Source organism: Lagenorhynchus albirostris, chromosome 3 (genome assembly GCF_949774975.1).
Source record: "Lagenorhynchus albirostris chromosome 3, mLagAlb1.1, whole genome shotgun sequence".
Taxonomy (NCBI): Eukaryota; Metazoa; Chordata; class Mammalia; order Artiodactyla; family Delphinidae; genus Lagenorhynchus; species Lagenorhynchus albirostris.
In genome coordinates, this window is record NC_083097.1 from 38,778,077 (window position 1) to 38,800,896 (window position 22,820).

The following is a 22,820-nucleotide window of genomic DNA, read 5'->3' on the forward strand; positions in this document are numbered from 1 at the left end:
TTCAGCTACATCTTTGTTTATTTCAATTTTCTGATTATGAGATAATTCCCCTCCTTAGAAATTTTGTCTTAAAGGTGTACTTTTATTTCCAGACACCTCATCTTTTTGCCTTGGTTTTTAAGCATTCTAAAGTAAAATATTTATGCATATAATAGAGAAAAGTACATATTTCCTAGATGAACAGTATGATGAATTTTTTAAAAATGGTCATCAGAGAAACCACTATTATCTCCCCAGGAATAACAACTCTAATGATTTCTATCACTTCAGATTAGTTTTGTTTTGAACTTTATATAACTGAAATTATGTAGCATGTACCTTTTGTTGCTAGTTTCTTTTGCTTAACATTGTGTTTGCGAGATTAATCCATATTGTTTTGTGTAATGATAGTTCATACATTTGTATTGCTATATAGTATTCAATTGTATCCATGTTTATTCACCATTTGAATACCCACTTTTACTAAATGCTCATTCAAGTAATTTGCCCAAAGTGGGTAGGGAGTGAGGTGGCTCTGTAGTGTGTTTATTGATTTGAAGAATTCTTTATATATTCTAGATTCAGGGCCTTTATTAAATATATATATTACACATATTTTCTCCCACTCTGTAGCTTGTTTTAGTGGTGCCTTTGGGTAAAAAGACGCTCTTGATTTTCAAGAAAGTCTAATAACTGATCTCTCCTTTATAATTAAAGTTTTCTGTCCTATTTGCTGTCTGTAAAGTGATGAAGTTATTCTCCTATTTAAGCTTTTGGAGACTTTATTCTTTTAGGTTTCAAATTTAGATATACAATCATCTTTGAATTTGTGTGTGTCTGTGCGTTTTGTGTGTGTATGGTGTGAAGTAAGAATCAAGTTTTTTTTCATTTAATATCAAAAACAACATTCATTGAAAAGTTCATCCTTCCCTTCTGGCACTAGAGAAGTGCATTTGCCATATATCATTTAACAATACATGTCAGTTTGTTTCTGGACTCCATTCTGTTCCATAGATCTGATTGCTTTCCTGGGCACCAATTTCATGCTGTCTTAATTTCTGAGTTTAGAATGTCTTAGTATCTGCTACTCTGTTTTCCTTCAAGATTGTGTTACTTTTTGTAGTCCTCAAATTACACATAAGTTTTAAACTTATCAGTTTTCACTAGGACAACCAGCTGAAAATTTGAGTGAAATTTCTTTTAATCTATAGATCTTGTCTGTAGATTATTGACTGTAGGCCACATCTGTAGATTATTTTGCATTTTTAAGTACACAGTCATGTTAACTGCATATAATGATAGTTTCCTATCTTCCTTTACATCACTATATATGTTGCTCATTTTTCCTGTCCTCTTGCACTGGCTAGGACTTCCACGGTACAGCTGAATAAAAGTCTCCCCCTTGCCTTGTGTCCAAATGCTGGCAGAAGCCTTTTACTCTTTTATTAAATATGAAGTCTGCTACATACTATATAATATAATATTGATAAATTAAGGTCATTTCTTCTATTCCTAAATTGCTTAGACTTTTTATCATAAATGGGTGTTGACTTTTATCAAGTGTTTTTTCTGCATTTATTGAGTTATTCATATATTTTTCTTATGTTAATGTGTTGAATTAAATTGATAAATTGTGAATATATAGCCATACTTGGATTTTTGGAGTAAATTCTACTTTATTATTTCTTTATGTTCTTTTTAATATATTGCTTAATATAGTAGGCTAATATTTTTATAATTTGCATTTATGGTCATAAAGAGAGGTTGACCTAAAATTTTTCTCCCCTTTCAATAGTCTTTTCACATATTGGTATCAAGGTTGTACCAGATTCATAAAACTAGTTGGGAAGTGTTTACTCTTTTTCTATTATCTGGAAAAGTTTTTATACTTTATTTCATCCTTGTATATCCCCTGGGAAAAAATGGTTGGTTAGCTTGGTGTTATATTTTCAGTATCTAGTTGCAAGAATTCACCTGGGAACTCAACCAGGCCTGGAGTTTTCTCTATGACAAATTCTCAATTTTTGTGATAATATTGCACCGTATGGATTTTCTATGTTGTGTGCGTTACTTATTCTAAGGTGTTATTTTTTCCAGGAATTTTTTCATTTCGTCTAAAATTTCAAAGCTATTTGCTTAAACCTGTTCTTTGACCTGTTATTATCTGGAAGTTATGTAGTGACATCCACTGTTTCATTCCTGATGTTAGTAATTTGTGTGTGGTGTAAGGGAGGTGGTAGAGGTTTGATCTGTTCTATTAGAAGTGTAACAGAATATCAGAGAACACTATAATTCAAAAAGATACATGCACCCCACTGTTCATTGCAGCACTATTTACAATAGACAAGACATGGAAGCAACCTAAATGTCCATTGACAGATGAATGGATAAAGAAGATGTGATACACACACACACACACACACACACACACACACACACACACACAGTGCAATACTACTCAGCCCTCAAAAAGAATGAAATAATGCCATTTGCAGCAACATGGAGGGACCTAGAGATTATCATACTAAGTGAAATAAAGCAAGACAGAAAAAGACAAATATCATATGATATTGCTTACATGTGGAATCTAAAAAAATTACAAATGAACTTATTTACAAAACAGAAATAGACTTACAGACGTAGAAAATAACCTTATGGTTATCGAAGGGGAAAGGGAGGGAGGGATAAATTAGGAAGTTGGGGTTAACACATAAACACTGTTATATATAAAATAGATAACCAACAAAGACCTACTGTATAGCCCAGGGAACTCTACTCAATATTTTATTTATAATATAGGTTATTTATACAGGTTATTTATAATAACCTATAAGGGAAAATAATATGAAAAAGAATATATAACTGAATCACTGTGCTGTACACCTGAAACTAACACAACATTGTAAATCAGCTTTACTTCAATTTTTAAAAAATGGTTGTCAGGATTTTTAGTCTTTTCAAAGAACACATATTTGTCTTTGTTGATTTTCAGTATTATGTTTGTTTTCTATTTAATTATTTTTTTGTTCATCTGATTTCTAATTTATTTAGGATTAATGTGATTTTATACCCATAAATTCTTCATATATATCCTTATATGATTGATGTTCAGCCTTTCTTATTATTTTAATATTTAACCCTATATATCTCTAAGCCCTATTTTACCTGCATTCCCTAAAATTCTATATGTGATATTTTCTTTCTCATCCAGCCCAAAGTATTTTATAAAATTGAATTTTCTTCTTTGTCCTACAGGTAACTCATAATCGTGTTGCTTAATTTCTTAATATTTGGGTATTTTGAGCTATGTTCGAATTCTTATTCTAGTTTAACTCCTCTATGGTCAGAGAAGGTACTTTGCAGGATTTTTAATCATTTGATATTTGTTGAGATTTGATTTATCATCCAGGATATCAATTTTGGTTCCTATTCTATATAATTTAAAAAGATGAATATGTATTTACTACTTTAAAATGCTCCTTATTATATTTTCTGAATATCTGTGCCCCCATCTTTGATCACTTTCCTTCTTTCTGAAGAGCTCCCTTTACTAGTTCTTCTATTGTTGGTAATATATTATTTCATTTTTATTGTTTTTTTCTCAAACGTCTTTATTTCACTTTAATTTTGGAGATATATTTTCACTGGATTTTTTGTTGTTGTTGTTGTGGTACGCAGGCCTCTCACTGCTGTGGCCTCTCCCATTGCGGAAAACAGGCTCCGGACGTGCAGGCTCAGCGGCCATGGCTCATGGGCCTAGCCGCTCCGCGGCATGTGGGATCTTCCCAGACCGGGGCACGAACCCGTGTCCCCTGCATCGGCAGGCGGACTCTCAACCACTGCGCCACCAGGGAAGCCCTTCACTGGATTTAAAATCATAAATAGGCAGCTTGCTTTCTTCCTTCCTTCCTTCCTTCCTTCCCTCTTTTTTTTCTTTCTTTCTTCCTCTCTTCCTTCCTTCCTTCCTTCCTTCCTTCCTTCCTTCCTTCCTTGTTTCCTTCTTTCTTTTTCTTTCTTTCTCTCCCCTTCCCTCCTTCCCTCCCTTCCTTTCTTCCTTCCTTCCTTCACCTTAAAAATGTCATTCCAGGGCTTCCCTGGTGGCACAGTGGTTGGGAGTCCGCCTGCCAATGCGGGGGACACGGGTTCGTGCCCCTGTCCGGGGAGATCCCACGTGCCGCAGAGCGGCTGGGCCCGTGAGCCGTGGCCGCTGGGCCTGCGCGTCCGGAGTCTGTGCTCCGCAGCGGGAGAGGCCACAGCGGTGAGAGGCCCGTGTACCGCAAAAAAAATAAAAATAAAAAGTCATTCCGTTGTACTCCGGATTCCATCATTTCTGTTGAGAAACCAACTGTCAATCTTGTGATCACCTGAAGTTAAAGTGTCTTTTTTCCTCTGTCCACCTTTAAATTTTCTGTTAGATTCTGGTGTTCAGCAGTTTGCCAAATATGCCTGAGTGTGTGTTTCCTGCCTTGTGACTACAGAATTTCTTGAATATGTCACTTCATAATTTCATCAGTCCTGAAAAGCTCTGTCCCATTCTCTTTTTTATTTCTCTTCCTGAGACTTCAATTATAAGTACATTACTACAATTTTTCACCTGACTTCACATACCTTTTGTGTTCTTTCGTACATTTTTCATCCTTCTTTCTCTCTAGCTTGATCCTGTATAATTTCAGCTAACTTAACTTTTTCGTTTACTAAGTCTTGCTTCTGGTCTATCTAATTTACTGTTATACCCATCCACTGAGTTCTTAATTTTAGATATTATTTTTTTCAAATATCTAGAATTTCTCTCTTATATGGTTTTTGTATAGACTCCAGGGCTCTGGTAAGATTTTCCTCTTTGGCATCTATTTTCTTCAGCATACTAATCATAGCTATTTTAATTCCATGTCTGATAACTTCAAATATCTGAATTACAAGCCAGTCTACTTTTTAATTCACTGATATTTGTTGAGATTTGCTGGGTTTTGGGTCACTTCATCATATCTCAATAAATGGGATGTTTCTATTTTTTCACAATGACAATCAACATCACAATAAACATCTTGATACGTGTCTTCTTGTGCTCATGTGTAATAATTAAGAATGAGTATAAGTACAGTAGAATTGCTAGGTAAATAGATCATGCACAGTACAGGTTTCCTAGAAACTGACAAACTATTTTCCAAAAGGATGGCATCAATTTACATTCCCATCAAACATATAATATTTCCCATTTTTCATAATCTCAGCAACAATTGCTATTGCTAGACTTTTAAATTTTCTAATCTGATATGTGTGATGTATTTTTATTATGATTGCCCCCCAAATCATGTTACATCTTAAAAAAATTGTTATGTTCCTAAAGATTGAGTTTCTGTTTCAAAACTGCAGGTAAGTTCATCTTGGCTAACATGTAATTAAATGAGTAACTATCATTTAAACTAATATATTTTTATATCATTTGTGGTTGTTTAAATTTTATTAAAATTGTTCCTTTTAATTTACTATTAAGATGTATTATTTTCCTAATTCACTAAATGAATCATTGGCTCAGAAATGATTTATTAAAAGGCAAAGGGACACAAAAAATCAGATGAAAAATAGTGTTCAAAGCTAACACTGAAAATACAAATAGGGAGCAGATACATGGTATGAATATAAAATATGGCTCAGTATATGATGCAGTCAGTAAATCCAAAATGTAACGATTTACATAAGTGGACATAAAGGAGAAGAAGTACTAATAGTAATTGTAACCCTCTGAATGTTGGATTTTATAAGATTGTTGTCCCATTTTCCCCTTTCCTCCATTGCCTTGTCTGATAAGAATATGGCATTGGGATTTTTTAACAGTGGTGCAAATGGATAAATTGTCAAGAATTTGACTTTTTTTCTAATATTCTTTAGTCTGTATTTACTTTTCCCTACTAGATCCTAAGGTGGTGATGCTATATTGGTACTTGGCATTTACTAATATTTTATAGATAACGCTTATCGCTAAGATTGTGAACCAAAGAGAAAGCAATGGTTTTAAATCTACTGTTTGTCTTCTTGAGTAATTATGCCCCATGAATTATCTAGTGTAAACTACAAAATGATTAAACTATTTTGATGCAAGTAAAAAGAAAATGACTGCATATGTTTCTTCTTTATGCACCTTTCCAACTTTATGTAGAAAGCAATGGATTTATTATGAAACCATTTCATCTAAATTTATTCCAAGGACTCTAACTGGATATGAAATTTTAAAAAGTTATGCAATATTATTTTAAATTTAAGATTATTTTCAATGATTTACCTTACATCTGACAGTGTTTAAATACCTGTAAAAAGTACACAGTCATTTTCCTTCCTTCCAAGACAGTCAGTGCTGAGAAGTGTCTAAAGATTCTTCAGAAGTATTTAGTGTTTTCACGCTGAAATCTACTTCTTATTTTTACGCTCTCTGGTTTTCCTTGGTGTGTTCCTTGACCTTTTATTCAAGTGTATTTGTACTGGGCAAGAAGCCAGTGGTATTAGTGCATGGAAACCAGGTTAGTTGTCAGAAGAACTGTGGCAGCATGTCTAATTTTGCTATATTAAATCTGTCACAAAACATTAAGTAAGAGATTATAGGAAGTATGCATAGAGCACGTGGTTTGTAACTTAACAAACTTGTAGTGTTGGGAACAAGCTAAAACCCCTCTCTTTTATCTTCTTTCCCATTTGGTTTCACCAATCTCTTTAAACCACTGCTAGAAGAATGGGTGAAACTACAAAAAATTTTCATGACCACAAGAAAGCTCTCTCCCAAGTAAAGCCATACCAACAGTTAGTCAGAAATACTTGAGAAGTTAACAAGGATTTTCTTTTCAATCCACACAAATATCTATCTCATATGCCATGAAAGTATGATGAATCCTTATAATTGCTCCTGTCTAAATAGATTTTTAATTTCTGACAAATCAGATTCTTTGTGTAACTAGCAGCGTCTGTGGTAGAAACCAAAGGATATCTCAATACAGTTGTTGTTTTTTTTAGGACAGAAAATTTTGAGCTTAGAAGTAGGTAGTACTTGCTGACTTTTTTTTCTTAATGAGCACAGATAGATCTAAGAATTGTGGTGCATGAAGTGTGCATAATTTGGAGGGCACTGTTTCAGAAACAGAAAAATAATTTACTAGTACAAAGTTAGGTACAAGAACTAATATGTAATTAGACTATGAAAGAAGTCACAAGTTAAAAAGGATAAAAAGCTGACAAATACCACAAAAATCATGAAAACAACAATATTTTTATGAAGTAGCAATCTTACATGTCCTTGGTTATATACTTTAGTACCTAGTATGTTATAGGTTCTATACTATGGCCTTGGAATGGCTAAGGCTCACATTGTTTCTTCCAGTCTTTTCAGAGGTCCTTTTGACCCTTAAGAGTATAGCACATAATAGGCAGTAAGAAATGTTTGTGGAATAAAAGTGGTCTAAGAAATAAATTAAAATAAAAAGATGACTTGCAGCCTTCCTACCTTATAAATTCAAAGGTTCATCAAGTCCACAGTAATGACTAAACTAACCAAGACATTGTGAATTAGATTGATACATGACATTGTGTATGATATAGGGAAGGATTTTTCTGCACTCAGGAAGCAAAACATAATGAAGACAAAGCTATTTAAAGTAATTTAGCCTCTGAAGAAAAAAATGATGCAAAAAGGAAAATGATTGCATGACCTCCTTTTCAATAAATGTGTTTGCTGTTTCAAAATATAAATGGGGCCAGAGCCTCTATCTTCCACATGGGAAATCCTAAAAGCAAATGTTGGATACAGCAATCAGAAGCCTTGATATAGGCTTAGTCCCAAAAGCAGATATGGAAACAGAATGTCTAAGTGTGGAAAACTAAGTTAAAATGCGGTCAGGTCAGCTGGAATGCAAGTAGGGGAAGTTTACATTGGCTGCCTGAAGGGCAATAGGGAGAAGATCAAAGACAGGAATGGGTCAAGGTCAGGATTAGTTGAAACCAAAGAGGCAAAGGTAGCAGGTGAAGCATAGAAAGGGATGTGTAACCATGTAATCCTAACAGCAGAAAGGTATGAGCTGACAGATATGTATCTTTTTACAAGCTAACATCTTCTGCTATGGTTTTAAATGAACTAGGAGTCCAGAAAGTCCAGTTCCAGAATTGTAGGTGTTGCACAGCCTTTAAGTCCAGCAACACTCCTTAGGCAATACCTCCTCTTCAGGGTAACTCAAGTCTTCCAGAAGTCCAAAATGACCTGAGTGTTCCCAGTATTGCAGTCTGTCACTGTTTAAGTCATTCCCTTTCTCCCTCCCCAAGCTAATGCTCTCTTAATGTTCCCACCCTTTATAGGGTGGCCAATTGTTCCAGATTGTCTGGGACAGAAAGGCTTCCTCAGATGCAGGACTTTCAGTTTTAAAATTAGGACAGTGAAGTCAAACCAAGATAAGTTGATAACCTTGTGGTCCAAATAATCTTGCAAACCGGGTCTAATTTCACCATGGAATAGTGATAGGGGCTAACTTGTGCTCTGAACACTAGACTTCCAATCCAGTGTACCTTTCACTATAGTTTGTTCTTATTATGATTATTAAGTCCTTTTCTTAAAAGATGCTAATTTAGTAAATGTGATGGCATTTATTTTCACATTTACAATTACAATGTATATACAAAGTCCTAGACTGATAAAAAATAGATTTGGGCTGCTAATATAGAGATTTTTGGTTTTATTTCACAAGTGCACTCTATCTGTGTGTGTGTGTGTTTAAATTACAGTTCTCTGAATGAAGTAGGATGAAATTTATCACCAGATACTCAGACAACACGGAACAAAAATTCTCATTCTGATAACTACTCAATTTTCTTGGAGTGGCCCTGCCATGGAAATTGAGCCACTGAGCTACTGAGAAAAAACATTTTCTAAGCTCTACAGCAAAGTAGATCTTATGAAGCCCATAAATTAACATTTGGAATAAGATTAATGCATCATAATCTCACTCCATTTTGCAAATTCAATCCTCTATTTCAACCTACAGACAAACTGAAATAATGAAGAGCCTCAAAAGGTCCATCTCATCTTAGAAATGCTAAGCCAATGGTGTTTTTTTCTTTTTTTAAACCAGCATTTATGACTATATATGTGTGATACAGGATGGGGGATTGGAAGCTTGGTCTTCTTAAGGGATAAGAAGCAAATTATGTACTTTGAATCTACTTGGATGTCTGTAAATGATGGAGCTCAGTGTTCTGGGGATCTTAGCATTTCAAACTTGAACACTTTGTGTTGAGATTTCATTGAGTGGTCCTCTTATATTTCTTTGTCAATCATGTTTAGCATTGGAAAAAAAAATGCAACCCTGCACAGTGAAAGCTGCTGAAGTATTCTGAGAGAATGTGAGTTGTAATCATGCAATATTGATTGTGATAGTCCACAGCCCAGGAACTGATGTATAGGAGCTACGGGGATTAAGGCATATATTCATCATTGTGTTCGCTCCCAGGTTCTCAGCATGATATAGAAGGAGGAACCCTGGATTGGGCAATAAAATGGGAGACCTGACTGCGGGTCTGTTCACACTGGTTGAGAGCTTACTACATTATACTAAGAGCTTTTTATATGAATTTTTAAATTTAATTCCCAGAAGAACTCTATGAGAAAATACTTTCCCATTTACAGAGGAGGACACTGAGGGTTAAACAGTTTAAACAACTTGCCCAAATTGACCCAGTGGCCAAGCCAGAATTCAATCTCAGGCCACAAAGTCCACCAGAATTCTTTCTCTGTAAATGAATCTTGTAATACATAATGAAGCCCATCTCAGGCCCGGTGAAGATATGCCAGCACTACAAGTTTCATGGGGATAATTTTAAATTCTGTGTTTATTTAATGGAAACTCTCAAAGGCATTACAGTGTTTGATTGAGGATACAATATAGTTTTTACCAAGATGAGACAAAAAAGAGGATACAAAAGTATATTTACAGGGCTTCCCTCGTGGTGCAGTGGTTAGGAATCCGCCTGCCAATGCTGGGGACACGGGTTCAAGCCCTGGTTCTTGAAGATCCCACATGTCACAGAGCAAATAAGCCCATGCACCACAACTACCGAGCCTGCACTCTAGAGCCTACAAGCCACAACTACTGAGCCCAAAAGCCACAACTACTGAGCCCACGTGCCACAACTACTGAAGCCCACACACCTACAGCCCATGCTCCACAACAAAACAAGCCACTGCAATGAGAAGCCCGCACACTGCAATGAAGAGTAGCCCCTGCTTGCCACAACTAGAGAAAGCCCATGTGCAGCAACAAAGACCCAATGCAGCCAAAAAAAAAAAAAAGTATATTTACACTGTGATTAAAGTTAAGTTAAATAACATAATTTCATAAATTAAAACCAGAACTGTAAAATACCAAGAGTGATAGAGTTATGCATATATTTTCTATAGTGTGATAATATTATTTTAATGATGAAAAATTCAGTAAATTTGCAAAATTAAAAAAAAATGGAATAAGAGAATACTGGGGGGAGAAAACCCAACATTACCAACATATTAGAAACATAAAGTGTGACTATTTTTACAAGCAGAGTGCTATTGGAAATTAAACCTATAATAGAGTCCTTAATTTCTGAAATGAAGTCCATTTCAAGTGTTAGGTGAACTATAAAAGTATTTTAGTGTTTCAGTCCACAGATTTTTTAAAAAAATATATCATTATCCTCTTTCAGTCCTACCAGGGATGAATATTAAAGGGTGCGAACCATTCATGCATGAAGGTGTGGGCCCTCTGTAAATATTAATGATTAACTGACTGACCATATGACACATTTACCTTTTTTTCTAAAACATCCATCTACACCTGTTTTCTTATAACCTTGGTTACAGCCTGAACCAATTAATGTACCTGTGTGAGATTATCATTTGCTCAATGAAGAAATTTTATTCAATCATGTATGTTTAATATTTCATCTTTTCTCACAGACTCTCCTACCTTGGAATCATAAAAGGCTCTTCATTAACATCTGCAATTTAGTCTGATTAGTATTTCACAGAATCACCTGGCATTTTGTTAACTATGACTTATTAGGCTAATATCATTCTCTAATAACAGGTTTGCCATAAAAATAAAACCCTGGTGAAATACTCTGAATTTTAAGTAAATTTGTTGAACATGGTAACGCAATTTATGATTATCACACACAAAAGTAAATAGGATGGAGAAAAAATATGAGGCAAGGTTGTAGAGTAATAGATATTTTAAAACTCCATCAACCTATGTCATGTTTCAATAATATAATTAACAATAACTAACCCTTTAAGGTAGGAATTATTATCCTCATTTAAAAATGAAGAAACTTCTGCTAATTAACGTCAAGCAACCCAGGTATCTCCAGCTTCGATGTCCATGCTCTTAACTACAGTTCACACTCCCCTAAAGCAGTCACCTGAGGAAGCTGGTGAAATTACATTGCCAGCACTCAAAATATTGCTCTTACCTGAGTTGCTTTCATAGAACCTTAGGAGAAACACTCCAAATTAATTCCTGTTACTTTATAGCCTCAATTCTCTATTTTACCCAACTTTTTTCAAACGTTTGGCTATTTCCAAAAATCTAGTCTTACCTATGAAGAATAAAGATCCTACATCAATGGGTAAGAATCTACTCTGAAGTCTGATCCAAAAGATGATAAATACTTTGAATAATGTCAACGGTGTTAAAGCTGATGTACAGTCTCCAAAGGCGGAAACTCTGATGGCAACATACTCGTTAGGAAGTTTATGTTTGATTTGTGGAGTGGATAAATAGTTGGTGTCAATGTCAATGTAAAAGTTGTAGAAACTGCAGGTGATGGTGAATTCCTTTTGAACACATAGATATTAAGATTCCCTTTGATGAAATATATATTGAGATTACTTCTTGTGTGAAATCTGTTATGGAATAAATTAAATATTGATTCATATTTAAACAAAACATGCAATTCAGTAATATTGCTCTCAATTTTATCCCATGATTCATTCCACTATGGATCCATTTCTCTGTACTGTTGTCCTCTTCACATTTCTCTATCTTGTCTCCAAAAATTTTATGAGACACTTAGGAATATACCTACCCGAGATCCTGAAGAATTCTCTTTTCAGAATATTTCTGATACATCCCTGTGTAAAAACTAGTCTACACACTGAGTATTAAGTGTGTTTAGAAAAGGAAGGGAACATTACTAATTGTTTTGAATGACTTTATGAAGAACTTGGGACTTAAATTGCACTTGGAGGATTTGAAGGACTAGGAAACTTATGGATTACTGATAAAAGAGTTAACACATAATATAACTGCAATCTATCTACCATGTATATAAAACTGTGTGTGAATTTATAGAGATCTGTCTTTAATTCCTTCCATAAATGCTATCCCCAAACTTCTTTTTTTTTTTAACATCTTTATTGGAGTATAATTGCTTTACAATGGTGTGTTAGTTTCTGCTTTATAACAAAGTGAATCAGCTATACATATACATATATCCCCATACCTCCTCCCTCTTGCGTAGTGAAACTAAATAATATCTAATCTGACGCAATATTCAAGGCCCAACTTAATTCTCAATTTCTTAGTAAGGTTTCTCCTAACTAAAACAGCTCTAATTGTCTTTCATTCCTCTAAATGCCTAATGTAACTTATTGTCTGAAGCTCTCATTTTGGCATTTTATTAAACATTATCTTTATAATGTTACTAGCTCTTTTCCTATATTTTTAATTTCCTCAAGATAGATTATAAACTTCTAAAGAAATTTGATCATGTTACATACATTTTGGGTTTCCTACACAGCAGCTATCTCAAAAAATACTGGCTGAATAAATAAGAATAGTTAACATGGTTGTTTTCTGACCATACCAAGGATTTTGGTATATCTATTTAAATGTAGGTGTGTGTATGTGTTAAAATTTATATTTTCCCAGTGCGTTTTTTAATCAACAATTTAAATGCAGGAAGCAAATACAAAAGCTTGACTAATATAATACAACAACTTATAAACCATCAACTTTACATATACAATGCTAAATATCATTAAATTAATTCCAACATCACTGTATTCCTTTGCACTTCTGGTATAAGTTGGGTTTTTTTGCTTTTTTGTGCTTATCTTATCCCCGTAATAAGGTGTAAAGTTATTGAGAACAAAAGTTGGTCTTCAATATATAGGTAATTTTTCAAGATACACAAAAGCTTTTCTGCCTTCAAAGTACACTGAAAGTATTTGACCAGCTTCTGTAATCATGAAGCTTAAATAGGAACTTCTGCTCCCTCCATCAGTGACAAAAGCAACCTGAAATCCAGCCATGTTCTGCTTTTTAAGATAGAGTTTGCTGATTTATCAGTTTGTTTATTTTCACTCTATCTATGTGACTGTCATTTTAAAAAGGACCTGCTGCAGGTTCCCCTTTCTCCTTGAATTACACCTGCAGTTCTTCAATGGAAATATCAGCAGGAGGAAAGCCTGTTACCGCTAAGAATTATTCCCCATCATTAACTGAGGAAGCGATGCCTTGCTACAGCTGGAGTGAGACTTCTTCCCAAACATCATAGTGTGCCAAACAGCAGAACTTCCTGAATTGGGTGTTAACATACCTAGTTCTAGTCCTGGCTTTGCCATGAAGCAGTGTGTAACCCTAGGTAAGTCACCTTGCCTCTCTAGTTTCAGTTTAATTTTCTATGAAGTGAGGAAGTTAGATTGGATTGTTTTTGAGGTCCCTTACAGATCTACGACCGTATGAATTTCACAGGTAAAACTGCTCCTTCAGGCAACTGAAGTAGACCTAATAACAAAATGTTTATTTTTAACATGCATAAAAAAATCAGTATTGCTTTCCCTTTTTTGAATAGCACAAGTTCTGCACCCCTTTTTTCACATATCCCTTTTTGAAAATGGTGAAGCCTGAAAACTTTCAGGAAAGAAACAGCTTATGGTTTTCCCTCATAAGAATAATAAAAAAACCCAATAAATAATAGTAAGAACCCACTTGGAACAGACTGACTACTACTCTATAATTACCAGCTACATCAGAGAGAGCATAAATCCCCCATTCATATATCTACATGGAAGGATGAAGATTTAATCTTTGCTTTTGTTACTAAAAATTGGAAATAAGTATTTGAATGGTACAAAATTGTAGGACTTGAAGACTTCAAAGCTTCTTTTAAATACAACTGTAAAATGAATTTTTGTATTTAAAAAGTGTACTTACACTTAGGGCACCTGTCACAGTTTGACTGCCAGGGGAAGTTTTGCACCTATGAAAGGTAGCCTGCATCCAAGCTGTCACACAGAATGCCACGTTGTATCCCCATAGAGGGAAAAATCTCCTTTAAGAAAGATGGTATATGGGATTGTAACGCAATTCAAGGTTCTGTTTGGTTTGGTGTGGTTTGGGTGTCTTACTACTCAGCTCACCTCTGGATTTGTCATAAATGCCTCCATTTCCTGAGTTTGTTTAGCTGCATAACGAGCAAAAAGAAAAAACTCATCGGAATCACTTCAACCGCTGGGAAAACCGAAGCAAAGCTGCCTGTTAAAAGCTGTTAATTGCAGTTTACAAAGGAGAAATCCCTTATCTTTGAAAGTTCACTTGCTTGAGTGACTCATTCTTCCTGGGAGGGATTAATGCTTAATTAGAAAAAGATGCTAAACAATCTGATGTGCTTCCTGAAGGAAAACCTTACCTTAGTTTGAAAGATTCTTAACAAGGTAATATGCTAATTATTTAATGAATGATTTGTGCTGAGAACTAGAGCTACGTGTTAAATAGCAGTGCTTATGGCATCTGGCACAGCTCCCAGAAATTAAATTAAAATTTATATTTTCCCAGTGCGTTTTTTAATCAACAATTTAAATGCAGGAAGGACTGCTCTAGGATTTGGTGCCAAGCCTGTTTTCTGTTGTGCTCTGTGCTGGGTTTTGTTTTCCCACCTTTGAGTGTAAACATGTTTGCCAAGGTACACTGTTGGGAGGGAAAGCAGAGAGGATCAGGGTGGGTAAGCCTTGTGGTCAAGGAGGCCAGAGGCGGGCGGGGGAGAGAAGAGAGGAGGAAAAGGCAGCCAGAACGCCATCCTCCTGTTGGAGGGTGACTGCATTCTGCTTACAAATACCTGGAAATAGCAGCTCTCCAACAGAGCTGTGGGGTATGAGGAAGTTAGAGCAGCATGTACACTTCAGAGGAAGGTAACAAGGCATCACTGCAAGCCCAACTTCACACTTTGCTTGTCTGTCAGGGGTTTTTCTCCTTCATGACAATACCCCCAATGTTTTGGTAGGCAGACTCCAGTTCACTTAGTAAGTGAGAGGCATGGGTGGAATGCCAGGTATGTCTACAGAGCAAAGCAGTGCAGGCAGGCTGACGCCAGGAGAGAATAGGCAGGTACCTATTGAGTTACAGGATTTCTACAAATCTAATCCGCATGTAATGTGAGACTTATTACAGAGCTAGCCTCTGCTAGGGCTGTGAAGTCTGAGGATATGAACAGTCTCTGAGGTAATGATCCCAGTTAACCCATTGCAACCCAGCTTCACTTGACCAAAACTAATAGCCTCTTATCCTTGTAATGCTATTTAAGAGTGATAGTGATTACAAGTTGCTTACTAACTGTATAAAAAATACTCAGAGTAAGTAGGGCATTACTGAACTGAAACAGAGATGTTTAATATGCCTACAAACAGTGAACAATACAAACACAGAAACTAGGGCTATTTTAAGGTACTTTCTATTTAATATGTCTGACACTGGATAGTCTATACATTACTAATGATGGGTATCTATAATTTATGGTGCATTTTTGCATGTGATAAATTTGTTATGAAAATTTTAAATAGCAAAGTTATTTATTAGTATTTAAAAAGCATCTACTTAAGGGAAGCAGTTTTTTTCCTGGGGCATCTTCATTAATTATCATAATAAATTGATGACACACTTATCAAAGGAAGAAAATCAGAATTGCCAACACAAATAAGAAAGAGGCTCAGGTACTAAAATTTCAAATATTCATGATGTATGTCGTATACTTTTGTTGATCATCAGCTAACAAACGTCTTTGGAAAGTGGGTGAGAGAAATGTAAACATTGTTTCTAGACTTAATATATGATCAAAAGAATTCTCTAAATCAAGCCTGATTGATTAAAAATGATCAGTCTTGGGCTTCCCTGGTGGCGCAGTGGTTGAGAGTCTGCCTGCCGATGCAGGGAACGCGGGTTCGCGCCCCGGTCCGGGAAGATCCCACATGCCGCGGAGCAGCTGGGCCCGTGAGCCATGGCCACTGAGCCTGCACGTCCGGAGCCTGTGCTCGGCAACGGGAGAGGCCACAACAGTGAGAGGCCCGCGCACCGCAAAAAAAAAAAAAAAAAAAAAAGATCAGTCTTCCAACAATCCCATAATTACACAAAGATTAAAAAATTAAGACAATAGTTCTTTATCAATGTCATAAAACTCCAACCATAATACAAATCTCCATATTACAGATCATTCTTAAGACTGATTCACTAATAAATAACATTTAACCTGAGAAATTTTCTACAAAGAATGGCTCCAAATTACCTTTATGTTTTTCTTACAAGTTGATACCTTCCCCACAGGCATTTAGGTCCATTACCATATTTAGATGCCTTGAATAATCTGAAACATCTCTTTGTAGAGTTTTATATATTAACACAGAGGTACCAAAATCAAGGAATTAAAGGTCTAGATACTGATATGAGAAATAATATTTATAAAAATGTCTTCTGTGACCCATGTATTCTAATAAGTACTTTAGCTATGTTAATTTATTTATACATTTTTATCACTAGGGATCTGGGTTGAAAAACGGCTCTGCTTCTTGCTAATTTCTGAACGGACATAAATTGTAGAGTTTCTATGCACCTCAATCTTCTTGCCTTTAAATAGAGATGGAAAATTATATCATCATGCTTTGGTGAGGACTGAGATAAAACTGATGCCCATAAGTGTGTAGACGGTGTGTTGTGTCTTGAACCACGTACTGTTCCTATCCACATACACTGCGTTGTACAAGTGATTCTCTATTTTGAACGTGGGCGGGAGGGGGAAGGATAAAAAACAGGCCATCCTGCTCCTGGCTGAACTGGCAGAATTTACTGAAGGAGCTTGCCTCTGAACAATACTGAAAGTTTGCTTTTAAGTTGGTTTGTAACATTAAAGCCAGCCCCCATCCTAAATTTGTTCACTCCCCTACTCCACTTGTTTCTTTCAAGCTATTGCCAATCTTATCCCTGTTTAACATTTGTGGTAGATAAGCAGATGCTATTAAATCTTGGACTACTGAGTAGGCCTCTTGAAAACAGCAGTCAGTATTTGACAAAAGAATGTAGAGAGATATTCTAAGCGGTTTTTTTTTAAAGCAAAAAACATTAATTAAAATGAATAAATTGAGGACATTTGTAAAATAGTGTCTTTTTGAAGGTGTTCTTAATTCCTAAATTAGTAACATCTTTAATATTTGGTAAAGATAAACATGCTCCAACCTACTGAGTGATTTTACTGGGTGATAGTATTCTATATTAATTGCTGTTTTAGTATGGTATGAAGCATTTTTCTTTAGGCCAGACACATATTTGAAATACCAAATGTATCTCTTTAATTAGATATATATCTATATTTTATGGATGTTACATTTAAAATTCCCAAAGAAAATGTGGTTTATAAGAGTTCATTTCTACAATAAGCAAAGTAGAATAAATGCTTGTAAATTAATTTTTTAAAGAAATGCTACAAAGATTTAAAAGTAAAGAATAAAATACCTTAATAATAAATGGGATCTAAGTCTGAATTTCTTAAAATTCAATTTCTTTGTAAATATTCTATGTGCACTTGAAAAAAATGTGTATTTTATTGTTATTGGGTGCACTGTTTTATAAATATTAATTAGATTAAGTTGGTTGGTAGTGTTCTTCAAATTTACCATACACTTGACTTTCTGTGTACTTGTTCTATCAATTATTCAGAGAGACAAGTTGAAATCTATTACTATAATTATGGATTTATTTCTTCTTGCAGTTCTATCAGTTTTTACTGCATGTGTTCTGAAGCTCTCTTGTTTAGTAATTATTTGTGATTGTTATGAATTGATCCCCTTTTCATTATGAAATGACTATCTTAACATTGGAAATATTCTTTGGTCTAAAATCTACTTTGTCCTATACTAATATAACCAGTCTAGCTTTCATTTGATTGGTGTGGGCATTGGTATCATTATTTTCCTTCTATTAATCTATTTGTTTCTTTATATTTTAAGTATATTTCTTATAGACAGCATATGGTTGGGTCTTGATTTTTTTAATTTAATCCAACAATATCTGCCATTCAATTGTTTTGACCATTTACAGTTAATGTGATTATTAGTATAGTTAGGCTTATATAAATTTTAATATGTCCCATCTTTTCCTTATTTCCTTTTTTCTCTTTTTCTGGCTTCCTTTAGACTGGGTATCTTGATGATGCCATTTTATCTCCTTTGTTCATTTATTAATTATAACACTTTGTTCGTTAATTTTGTTAGGCTGTATGGTAAAACAGTAACTTATCACTGTCTCTGCCATCAAGTGATATTATCCCACTTCATGTATAGTATACTTTCATTTCTCCTCTCCCAGCCTTTACGCTCTTACTGTCATACACTGTATTTTTACCTGTATTTTAAACTTCAAAATATATTATCTTTGTTTAAACAGTCAATTTATACTTTAAAGTCATTTAAATAATAAGAAAATAAAGTCATTTTAATAATAAGAAAATATACATATCTGGCTCTGATTTCCAATATTTTTTTGTGTAGATCCACAAAGGGTTTCATCTAGTGTCATTCAGTTATATTTCATTTCGTATCATTTTTCTCCTGCTTGAAGGACTTCCTTGAACATTCTTTGTAGTACAGATTTTCTGGTGATCAAAATTCTTTCAGCTTTCATATGTCTTTATTTTGCCTTAGTATTTGAAAGATATTTTTGCTGCTGAGTATAGAACTCTAGGTTGACAGATTTTTTTCCAGTACTTCCGAGATGTTGTTCCACTATTTTCTCACTTGAGTTGTTTCTGATGAGGACTCTGCTCTCATTCTTGTGTTTGTTCCTCTGTATGTAATTTTTTCCCCCTCTGACTGCTTTTAAGATGTTCTCTGTATCACTGTTTATGAGTACTTTGATTATAAGGTATAGTTTTCTTCACATTTCTTGTGCTTGGAGTTCACTGAGCTTCTTAGATATATGGATTTATTGTTTTCATTAGATTTAGAACAGTTTTGGCCACTATTATTTCAATTTTTTTTCATCCCACTCCTTTTCTTCAGGGATTCCAAGCATGTGTGTATTAGGTGGCTTGAAGTATCTTCCAGGACTTTGAGGCTCTGTTCATTTTTAAAATTTATTCTCTTTTCCTCCTTGTTTTATTTTGAATCATTTCTATAGCCATGTTTTCAAGTTCATTAATCTTTTCTTCTGTAATATCTAAACTGCTGTTAATCCCATCCAATTTATTTTTTTATCTCACACATTGTAGTTTTTATCTCAGAAATTTGATTTGGGTCTTTTTATATCTTCCATAATCTCTACTTAACTTTTGAACATATAGAATACAGCTAAAATAACTGTTTTAATGTCCTTTTCTGCTAATTACAGCATCTCTGTCAGCTCTGGGTCAGCTTCCATTGGTTGATTATTCTCCTCACCATGGGCCCTATTTTCCTGCTTTCTGCATTTCTGAATATCTTTGATTGAATGCCAGACATTGTTAGGTGAGGAATATTTTGCATTCCAGTAAATATTCTTGAACTTCGTTTTGGGATGCTGTTACTTGAAATAGTTCAATTATTTTGGGTCTTGTTTTATGATGTTTTTAGGTGAGCTTGGCTCAGTGCCCATTCTAGGGCTAATTATTCTTTACTTCCAAGCAAGATTTTACTAAGTACTCTACCCAATGCCCCTTGAATTATGAGTATTTCCAGCATGGATGGTAGAAAGAGTCACTCTCCCAGGCCCCATGTGAGCAGTAGGTACCGTTCCCTTTACTCATTTTAGGTGGTTCTTTCCATAGCCTCAGGTAGTTTTTTCACATGCATGTCTGCTGAATATTTAGGTGGCTTTCTGTAGATCTCTGAGTTTCTCTTTCTATGTGGTGTTTTCCTCTCCAGTACTTGCCACCTTGGTCTTCCCAGATCCTCTGCTATGTCTCCTCAATTTGGGGAGATCTCCAGACTCCAAATGGTTTTCCCTTTCCTGTGGTACAGCTGAGATACTCTCTCAAGGCAGAAAGCTGGGACAGCCATACGGTTCACCTTACTCCCTGTCTCTTAGAAATTACTATGTCTTGTTGTGTAATGGCCAGTGTCTTAAAAATCACTGTTTTATTTCATGTTTTGTCTTTTTGTTGTTGTTATTTCAGTCTAGAAGGTAACTCTAGTCACTGCTTCTCCATCTTGGCCAGAAACAGGTAAAATTCAATTTCTGAACCAGACAGAGTAATTTATTGATTCTAGGAACAGGAAATATTCTTGCTAATTACTAGCTAATTCCTTATTGTATAGCTGAGGACATTAATGCACAAGAAATTGAGTATTTTTTATAATATCACACAACTAGTTATAGTATTGTTCTTATGATTTTTACTATCTTTTAGTACCAAGAATTTATATCTTCTTGTACTTGTTTCCTATAATTTATCTGTGTAGGTCTTAGTCATAGATGAATTTGAAAGGAGTCAAAAATGTCATCTTTTTTCACCCACACCCCCCGCCATGCTTAATTTTCACATAATGAAACTGAGAACCAGAAATGTTATCATATTGTGTGGAAAAAAAAGGCTACTGTGGATCTGGGCGAAGAAAGAGAATTAGTTGTTTCCTTCTTCTGAGTCCTGTTCTGCCCCAAGCTGAAAGCAGAACACCAGAGTTCAGCTTTGGGAAATAGACCTACTGTGTTGATTCCAGTTTAGTCATAGTTTGAAGACTAAACCAAAACCAAGAAATCTGCCATGTAAACAGAAATCTTATGGAACCATTTTATCCTAAGGAAGTCAGGAAGTTATAGAGCCAAGGTGGTTTGGCAAAAAAACAGAACAATTATCAATGGCATTGCCTAAGATGATCACTAGCTCCCCAAGTAAAGGCTCCTGCTAACCACATGGTTAAGGATAGATGAAAGATGAACAAGTGAATATGGAATTTATGGACAATGCTTATGCCACCAAACTAGTCCTTTTATTGCCCTGCTATTCCCTCAGTTCTTTCTTCTAGAATACCACCTACTAAAAAACCTCAAAGAGACACTGATTTATACTACAGATTAAACCTCTGAGAGACAAACACTGGTATTTATAATTTGAAGGAAGAATCTAGATAATTCTAAGCCAGAATTTCCAAAAGTATATTCCATGATTATTAATAGATGGTCACAAACTTTAAAAAAAAGTTTGAGGGTTAAATATTTGGCTTCTCAAAGTTAAGCAGCTCTCTTTATTGTGGGTTTTTCAGTCTTTAAGTCACTGTCAGACATCATGCATCTCTAAGAGAGGAAAGAAAATATTCGCCATTTCCCAAATTTCTTCATAGAACCATTATCTCGACTAGTGTTCTATGAAAAATATGCTGGGAAAAGTTAACTTAAGAAATAAATGCTATGGTTACATTTTCAGGTGCCATGGTAGTTTGATGAGAAAGTATTTTTGATGCTAAGATATTTTTGATATCCTAAGAGAATGAACAACTTTGATCCTTGTAAAAATTGACCTTATGGATTGGTCAAATTAATATTTTGAACACTATCTTTCTAACAGGCTTTCATAAAAACTATGCTTGAACAAGAAAAATGAATAGAAAATTTCTATCTATGATGCTTCCCAAGCAGGAACCATTACCCCTTAATTACAGAACACTGAAACTGTATTTTGGGGAACAAAGAGGAAAAGCCTTAGATGGGTGGCATAAGGAGGAGGAATTAGGGGTTCAGTTTCATTTCCTTCCAAACTAATTGCCAAGGAGCTTTTTATTTCATCAGGAAGTACACTAACAAATGGCCTCCTTGACTTTTGCTAATCACTTTATTAATGCTTTAGCCAGATTTTAAAATATGCAGTAGTATGAATATCTGTGGAGAAAAACCTTTATTGTGCATAAATTACAAATTTACTATCTCAATTGCAGTTGAGTTTTAATATTTCCTTTCCAGAAAAGCCCTAGTGCATATTCTTCAGGGAACAATTCTGCACTCTTAAGGGAATGAACTGAATGACCTAATGGGTCCTTCCCTCTTTAATTTCTGTAATTCAGGAAAGCCTCATAAAACACAAGCTTCCTTTGTGAATTAACTTTCTCTGAAAGTATTGAAACCACTTTCTTGCACACTTTGGAAGTACTTTAAAATGTTTAACAATATTAGAAATATTTAGTGGACCCATATTGAAAAATATCAGCTAAGTAATACTTAATGGTTCAAGTGTAATTCTTCCGAAACAAGAATTATGGAAGAAATACGGCACATGACTTCTTCACTCCCTTTCAAATTATAGAAAGCCATCTTTTCACAACACCAAGAAAAATAAAGATTTTTTAGAAAGAATCTAAAATAAAAATCAAACTAACAAAACTAATTATGAACTGTCTTTTATGCATAAAGTATGGTGCTAAAGTATCATTGTTAAAAAAGCAAAGGCATTTACTGAAAACACAAAAGGCGTATTACATCTCCATCTTAAACTATCTAGTAAATGTAAAATAAATAAGAACTTTTATTGAAAGAAGAATGTGTGCTAGAGAGTATGAAAAATTTAGTGGAATATAAGCCTGGCTGATTACCATAAATGTTTGC